Source organism: Palaemon carinicauda, chromosome 3, assembly GCF_036898095.1.
Source record: "Palaemon carinicauda isolate YSFRI2023 chromosome 3, ASM3689809v2, whole genome shotgun sequence".
In the NCBI taxonomy this organism is placed as follows: domain Eukaryota; kingdom Metazoa; phylum Arthropoda; class Malacostraca; order Decapoda; family Palaemonidae; genus Palaemon; species Palaemon carinicauda.
The window spans coordinates 22,375,829-22,384,411 of NC_090727.1; the positions used below are offsets into that span (position 1 = coordinate 22,375,829).

At 45.8% G+C, this 8,583-nt stretch overlaps 1 long non-coding RNA gene across 1 annotated transcript in view; it reads right to left on the reverse strand.

The window, feature by feature from the left end:
* Positions 1 to 8,058, reverse strand: part of LOC137636881 (uncharacterized) — a 52,008-nt gene extending 43,950 nt beyond the window's left edge. Inside the window, exon 1 of the long non-coding RNA XR_011043269.1 lies at positions 8,005 to 8,058. This is a non-coding gene — a long non-coding RNA (uncharacterized lncRNA). The remainder of the gene's footprint in view (positions 1 to 8,004) is intronic.
* Between the last annotated feature and the right edge of the window lie 525 nt (positions 8,059 to 8,583).

Below are 8,583 nucleotides of genomic sequence, written 5' to 3' on the forward strand. Positions count from 1 at the left end.
AGCAAGTAATAATAATAATAATAATTACATTACTTATACAGCCTGAAAAAGAAAATGTAAAACTAAGAGCCAAATGTGGAACACTTAGCGCACATATATACGTCTTTGAGGCTAAAGTCAGTCGTTATTCGGTTAGCTGACAGGGAGGGGCGGGACTCCTCTACCCTCCAGAAACTACCGACACCTTGTTAAAAAATGTTATTTTTATTAATAAAATAAATTTTTGAATATACTTACCCGGTGATCATATAAGCTGTCAGCTCTGCTGCCCGACAGAAAAACCTAAGGACAAAATACGCCAGCGATCGCTATACAGGTGGGGGTGTACATCAACAGCGCCATCTGTCGAGCAGGTACTCAAGTACTCCATGTAAACACAGAACCAATTTTCTCCTCGGTCCACTGGGTCTCTATTGGGGAGGAAGGGAGGGTCCTTTAATATATGATCACCGGGTAAGTATATTCAAAAATTTATTTTATTAATAAAAATAACATTTTTCAATATTAAACTTAGCCGGTGATCATATAAGCTGATTCACACCCAGGGGGGTGGGTAGAGACCAGCATTACATGTTTACATTATTAAGAGCTAAGTATTTTGTATTTCATTTTAGCAGTTATTCAAAATAACAAACATAAAATAAATAAGTACCTGGTAAGGAAGTCGACTTGAACAATTACTCTGCCTTTTTAAGTACGTCTTCCTTACTGAGCCTCGCGATCCTCACAGGATGCTGTGCGACTCCTAGGAGCTGAAGTATCAAGGGTTGCAACCCATACTAAAGGACCTCATCAAAACCTCTAATCTAGGCGCTTCTCAAGAAAAGAATTTGACCACCCGCCAAATCAACCAGGATGCGAAAGGCTTCTTAGCCTTCCGGACAACCCAAAAACAACAATAAAAAACATTTCAAGAGAAAGATTAAAAAGGTTATGGAATTAGGGGAATGTAGTGGTTGAGCCCTCACCCACTACTGCACTCGCTGCTACGAATGGTCCCAGGGTGTAGCAGTTCTCGTAAAGAGACTGGACATCTTTAAGATAAAAAAAGACGCGAACACTGACTTGCTTCTCCAATAGGTTGCGTCCATTATACTCTGCAGAGATCTGTTTTGTTTGAAGGCCACTGAAGTTGCGACAGCTCTAACTTCATGTGTCCTTACCTTCAGCAAAGCATGGTCTTCCTCATTCAGATGGGAATGAGCTTCTCGTATCAACAGTCTAATATAATAGGAAACTGCATTCTTCGACATAGGTAAAGAAGGTTTCTTAATAGCACACCATAAAGCTTCTGACTGTCCTCGTAAAGGTTTAGTTCGTTTTAAATAGAACTTAAGAGCTCTAACAGGGCACAAGACTCTTTCTAGTTCATTTCCAACCAAATTAGAAAGGCTTGGAATATCGAACGATTTCGGCCAAGGACGAGAAGGTAGTTCGTTTTTGGCTAGAAAACCAAGCTGCAAAGAACATGTAGCCGTTTCAGATGAAAATCCGATGTTCCTGCTGAAGGCGTGTATCTCACTGACTCTTTTAGCTGTAGCTAAGCAGACGAGGAAAAGAGTCTTTAAAGTGAGATCTTTAAAGGAGGCTGATTGTAGCGGCTCGAACCTTTCTGACATAAGGAATCTTAGTACCACGTCTAAATTCCAACCTGGTGTGGCCAAACGACGCTCCTTCGAGGTCTCAAAAGACTTAAGGAGGTCCTGTAGATCTTTGTTATTGGAAAGATCTAAGCCTCTGTGACGGAAGACTGCTGCCAACATGCTTCTGTAACCCTTGATCGTGGGAGCTGAAAGAGATCTTTCCTTCCTCAGATATAAAAGGAAGTCAGCTATTTGAGTTACAGAGGTACTGGTTGAGGATACTGATACTGACTTGCACCAGCTTCGGAAGACTTCCCACTTCGACTGGTAGACTCTAAGAGTGGATGTCCTCCTTGCTCTAGCAATCGCCCTGGCTGCCTCCTTCGAAAAGCCTCTAGCTCTTGAGAGTCTTTCGATAGTCTGAAGGCAGTCAGACGAAGAGCGTGGAGGCTTGGGTGTACCTTCTTTACGTGTGGCTGACGTAGAAGGTCCACTCTTAGCGGAAGTGTTCTGGGAACGTCCACTAGCCATTGCAGTACCTCGGTGAACCATTCTCTCGCGGGCCAGAGGGGAGCAACCAACGTCAACCTTGTCCCTTCGTGAGAGGCGAACTTCTGCAGTACCTTGTTGACAATCTTGAACGGGGGAAATGCATAAAGGTCTAGATGGGACCAATCCAGTAGAAAGGCATCTATATGAACTGCTGCTGGGTCCGGGATTGGCGAGCAATAATTTGGGAGCCTCTTGGTCATTGAGGTTGCAAAGAGATCTATGGTAGGTTGGCCCCATGTGGCCCAAAGTCTCTTGCATACTACATTCTTGTGAAGGGTCCATTCTGTTGGGATGATTTGACCCTTCCGACTGAGGCGGTCCGCCATGACATTCATGTTGCCTTGAATGAACCTCGTTACTAGAGACAGGTTTAGATCTCTTGACCAGGTGAGGAGGTCCCTTGCGATCTCGTACAACTTCAGAGAATGGGTCCCTCCTTGCTTGGAGATGTACGCCAAGGCCGTGGTGTTGTCGGAGTTCACCTCCACCACCTTGCCTAGAAGGAGGGACTTGAAGCTTTTCAAGGCCAGATGAACTGCCAGTAGCTCCTTGCAGTTGATATGTAACGCTCTTTGCTCCGCGTTCCAGGTGCCCGAGCATTCCCGACCGTCTAATGTCGCACCCCAGCCCGTGTCCGATGCGTCCGAGAAGAGAACGTGGTTGGGGGTCTGAACAGTCAGTGGCAGACCCTCTCTGAGGTTGATGTTGTCCTTCCACCAGGTCAGTGATGACTTCATCTTCTCGGAAATAGGGATCAAGACCGCTTCTAGCGTCTTGTCCTTTCTCCAGTGAACAGCCAGGTGAAATTGAAGGGGACGGAGGTGCAGTCTCCCTAACGCAATGAACTGGTCCAGTGATGAAAGCGTCCCTATCAGACTCATCCACTGTCTGACTGAACATCGGTCCTTCATTAGCATGTTCTGGATGCATCCTTGGGCTTGACTTATTCTGGGGGCCGACGGAAAAGCCCGAAAAACTTGACTGTGAATCTCCATCCCTAGGTACACTATAGTTTGGGATGGGACCAGTTGGGACTTTTCCATATTGACCAGGAGACCCAATTCCTTGGTCAGATCTAGAGTCCACTTTAGATTCTCCAGACAGCGACGACTGGACGAAGCTCTTAAAAGCCAGTCGTCCAAATAGAGGGAGGCTCTGATGTCTGCTAAATGCAGGAATTTGGCAATATTCCTCATCAGTTTCGTAAAGACAAGAGGCGCCGTGCTTAGGCCAAAGCACAGGGCTTGAAATTGGTAGACAACCTTCCCGTAAACAAACCTTAGAAAAGGTTGGGAATCTGGGTGGATGGGAACGTGAAAGTAAGCGTCCTTGAGGTCTAAAGAGACCATCCAGTCTTCCTTCCTGACCGCTGCTAGAACAGACTTTGCCGTCTCCATGGCGAACGTCTGCTTGGTGACAAAGACATTCAGAGCACTGACGTCTAGCACCGGTCTCCACCCTCCTGTCTTCTTTACCACTAAGAAGAGACGGTTGTAGAAGCCCGGGGATTGATGGTCCCGGACTTTGACTACCGCTCCCTTTTCTAGTAAGAGAGACACCTCTTGCTTTAAAGCTAGTCGCTTGTCCTCCTCTCTGTACCTGGGAGAGAGGTCGATGGGAGTCGTTGCTAGAGGGGGCTTGCGCAAGAATGGGATCTTGTACCCCTCTCTGAGCAACTTCACAGATTGTGCATCTGCGCCCCTGTTCTCCCAGGACTGCCAGTAGTTCTTGAGTCTGGCTCCCACTGCTGTCTGAAGAATGTGGCAGTCAGACTCTGCCTCTAAAGGACTTGGTACCTTTCTTCTTGCTCCCACGTTTCCCTTCGGTGCGAGCACCTCCTCTGCTGGAGGCTCTGCCACGAAAGGGCGGAATGAATCTTGACGCTGGAGTATCCATCCTGGGTCTAGACACGGAAGGCAAAGGGGTGGCTTTGCGTGCAGATGACGCAACCAGGTCATGCGTGTCTTTTTGAATCAAGGAGGCAGCAATCTCCTTGATCAACTCCTCTGGGAAAAGGCACTTCGAGAGAGGGGCAAACATAAGCTCCGACCTCTGACATTGAGTTACTCCAGCTGACAAGAAGGAGCAAAGGTTTTCTCGTTTCTTGAGGACCCCGGAAACGAACGAAGCCGCAAGCTCACTGGAACCGTCCCGTATGGCCTTGTCCATGCAGGACATAATGAGCATGGACGTTTCCTTGTCAGAAGGGGAGGTCTTCCTGCTCAACGCTCCCAAACACCAGTCCAAAAAGTTGAACACTTCGAACGCTCTGAACACTCCTTTCATCAGATGATCTAAATCTGAAGAAGTCCAACAAATCTTGGAGCGTCTCATTGCCAGCCTGCGGGGAGAGTCTACTAGACTTGAGAAGTCGCCCTGGGCAGAGGCAGGAACTCCCAAGCCGAGAACTTCTCCCGTGGCATACCAGACGCTCGATCTGGAAGCGAGTTTCGCAGGGGGAAACAAGAATGCTGTCTTCCCCAGGTGCTTTTTGGACTGCATCCAATCTCCCAACACCCTTAAAGCTCTCTTGGACGAGCGGGCGAGGACGAGCTTCGTAAAGGCAGGCGCGGATGACTGCGTGCCTAAAGCGAACTCAGATGGAGGTGAGCGTGGGGCCGCAGAAACAAACTGATCTGGATATAAGTCCTTGAACAGTGCAAGTACTTTTCTAAAGTCCAGGGAGGGAGGCGTGGTCTTGGGTTCGTCGATGTCCGTGTGCGGGTCGTCAAGGTGTGCAGCGTCGTCATCATCAGAGAGTCCATCGTCTGAAAGCTGAAGAGGAAGCGGCAAAGGAGTAGGCATTGGCTGGTCAGCTGAGTCCGGCAGCACGGGTGCATGCGTGACTGCACTGGACGCAACGTCATGGAACTGTTGGTCAGTCTGAGAGCAGGCAACAACCATAGCTGCGCGGTGGCGCAAAGCGTCTACTCCCGACTGTATAGTCTGCTGTGGGCGAGTAGGGGTAACCACAGTGGGTTGCGGAGGTTGACGCACCGCGTCAAAACAAAACAACTTAGGTTGTTGTTGTTGTAACTCGCGAACGTCAACGGAGGGTTCCGTGCGTCGGCGAACGTCAACATGCGGCTGGCAGGGTACAGTGCGCATGGGTGGCGGGACTCTCACAGCTGGAGTGCGGGAGAAGGTAGCCTCAGCGTCAACTGGACGCACAACCGTGGTTGGTTGTAGACTAACGGGTGCAGCGTCAACCTTTTCCGCACGAAAGTCCTGCATTAACGAAGACAACTGTGTCTGCATGGTCTGCAGCAAAGCCCACTTAGGGTCTACAGTAGCAGGTGCGGCAACAGACTGTGTTACTGCCTGTTGCGGTACCGCTTTGCCTCTCTTAGGAGGTGTGCAGTCATCTGAAGACCGCAGCGAGTCCGAACTGACCCAGTGGCTATAACTGGGCCGTTGGACTTGCGCGGAAGGGACCTTGCGTTTGAGAGGTCGTGAGACCTTGGTCCATTGTTTCTGCCGAGAAACATCTTCCGCAGACGAGGAATGAATGGGCTCTCTCGTCTTCTTGTGGGTGGGGCGATCTTGGCAAGATACGTCCGAAACCACGGAGGGAACGTCTGTCCGCTGATTAAAGCCTGTCGAACCCTTTGGTCGTACGACATTGCTTCTCCCCTGGGCTTGGGAGCTTGCAAGAGGTCCCGGACTGGGAGGACGACAGGCACGAACAGACGCACCCTCAAGCGCAACACTAACACTTTTCACAACACTTCCACTCACTAGGTCACTACCCACTGCACTCTTACCCTTCAACTCCCTGACGTCTGCCATGAGTTGGTTACGGTCACTCGCCAATGACTCGACTCTCTCACCCAGAGCCTGGATGGCACGCATCATATCTGCCATCGAAGGTTGTTGAGTGCTAGAAGGGGGATCAGGAGCAACCATTACAGGGGAAGGAATAGGTTGTGGGGCATGGGGAGAGGAAAAATCAACTGAGCGAGATGAACTCCTCCTGACTATCTCTCTCTAGCCTACGTGAATATTTCAGGAATTCGAGAAAATCGAATTCCGAAAGCCCAACGCATTCCTCACACCGATCTTCCCATTGACAGGATTTACCCCGACAATTGGAACAAATGGTGTGAGGATCGATAGAGGCCTTCGGAAGACGCCTTGAACAGTCCCTAGCACTACACTTCCTGTATTTAGGGACTTGAGAAGGGTCAGCCATCTTGAATTAGTCAAAGGGGAAATTCAAAATCTATCCAAGTCGTCAACAAATAATCCAAAATTCAATCAAAGAATGCAAGGAAGTATTGAAGATAACCTCTGCAAAGCGAAAGCTAAAAACTAGAAATGAGTACTTCACCAAAATCTGTGAAAATCAATCCAGTAAGCAACAGCGTATTTAGTAGGTCTTGCCAGTGGCACGACAGAGAGAAAATTGGTTCTGTGTTTACATGGAGTACTTGAGTACCTGCTCGACAGATGGCGCTGTTGATGTACACCCCCACCTGTATAGCGATCGCTGGCGTATTTTGTCCTTAGGTTTTTCTGTCGGGCAGCAGAGCTGACAGCTTATATGATCACCGGCTAAGTTTAATATTGAAAATTTTAACACCCAAGTTCCAACTTTGCTGATATCATATCCATATTAAACGACAAGCGTTTGTACTCATGTAGGAACAAAATACAGATTTGAATAAAAGTCTATATTACATAAGATTTCAGTTGACTTAAGTTTACTTCTGTGTGAGAGACAATCTTTTTCAGTACAGTATATATTGTATGAATTGATTTCTACTACAGTACGTAGGCAAATCTCAAGCTGTATCAAATTCAACCTAACCTAACCTTACCTAAGAGAGCTGAGTATTCTTACAGGGGGGGAGCTACACCTCTCCTATAGTAACCTCATAAGACGACACAGGTTTAGGTCGGTGGAACACAGGTATAATAAAATAAAGGAAACTTAAATAGGCCTAACCTGGTCACACCCACTTAATATAGATTAAAAGGGCATGGCCTCATTACTTAACCCTTTTACCCCCAGGCTATTTGGAACTTTCCAACCTTTAACCCCAAGTGGTTATTTTTATTCAAGCACATTTTGCAGTATATTTCTTTTTAAATTGCTCGAACAGCCTTAATTTTTGTCATAGAGAGGTCAGTTTAGTTTAGTCGGTGTCTATATTTTATGCTCGCTGGAGGAACTGGCCGCTGATATACAAAGGCTCCGAAACCTCCAACTCACAAGACATGACCTAATGAATGAAATATACATTTCAGGGGAAGAGGATCCCCATATTTTGTGCAATTTTTCGTGGATTTATTATGCGTCCCAGAGAGTAACATATAGAAAAAAAGGTTATTTTTACCATTAATTATCGATTCGCAAGTAAATCTCCCCTACCCTAAACCCATGGTTCCCACTGACTGGCCCCATTACTGTAGGATATATTGGGGTATATCTTATTAACTATTTATTTGCAAGGGAAATAATGGTTGGTGCCTTTGTATATCAGCGGCCAGTTCCTCGTGTGTTGATTAAGAATGGACATCAACTTAATTAACCCCCCCCCCAACCTAACCTACAAGCCGTGTCCTTACCTACTTACCTAATGCCGTATTCTAAAGTTTGGGACAATCATTAACAGGACAGACGGAATTATAGCTCTTAAATTTCACACACAAAATCCCAAATATATGCATTTAATTATTTCAATTACGTTTCAAACATGTCCCTAAAGATTTAAGCAGGATGCTGAAAAGGGCATAAAATACCAAAATTACCTAATGACCAGGTTGACGAATAAAGAGAATGAGTTTTGTGAGTATTGTGTTGATAAAGGAAAAAAATAAATATATATATATTTAACCATCGCATAAGTCAAGATGTTAATATTACCCTTGAAGTTGAATTAAACAGCGTGGCGTCGGCCTCCTCAGTCCTCACTCACAGGGTTGCCAGATTATTTCGACTGGATTATTGTACATGAGCCTTAAAATTGTCGTTTTTCAACCAAAATTATCGTACACAGTTTCAATATAATTATTAAGGAGTTTATGATTGACTTATTTCAAAATACACCACACATATGTATATACCTAAGGCATGTATCGTACATCGTACTGGACCTAAAATAATCGTACATGTACGATAATTATCGTACGCATGGCACCCCTGCTCACTCACTTTGTTTACATTTATGGGCGTCGTCTGTTGAACAACAAAGTGGTTTAGGTTGCGTTCTGTTTTATAATTAAGAAATTTTATACATATATTCATTGTATTATTCAAACTACTATTACATATTATAATATTAGTAATAAAAATAATAATATTGAAACATCTTTATTGACATTTTCCGAAATGATATTTATTTTATAGATTGTTTGTTATGTTTTGGTCTAATAATCTGTTTAAGTTCAGGTTTCTGGTTCATTCCTGGTTCATTCCTGGTTCCTTGATAGGTGCAAAGCTTCT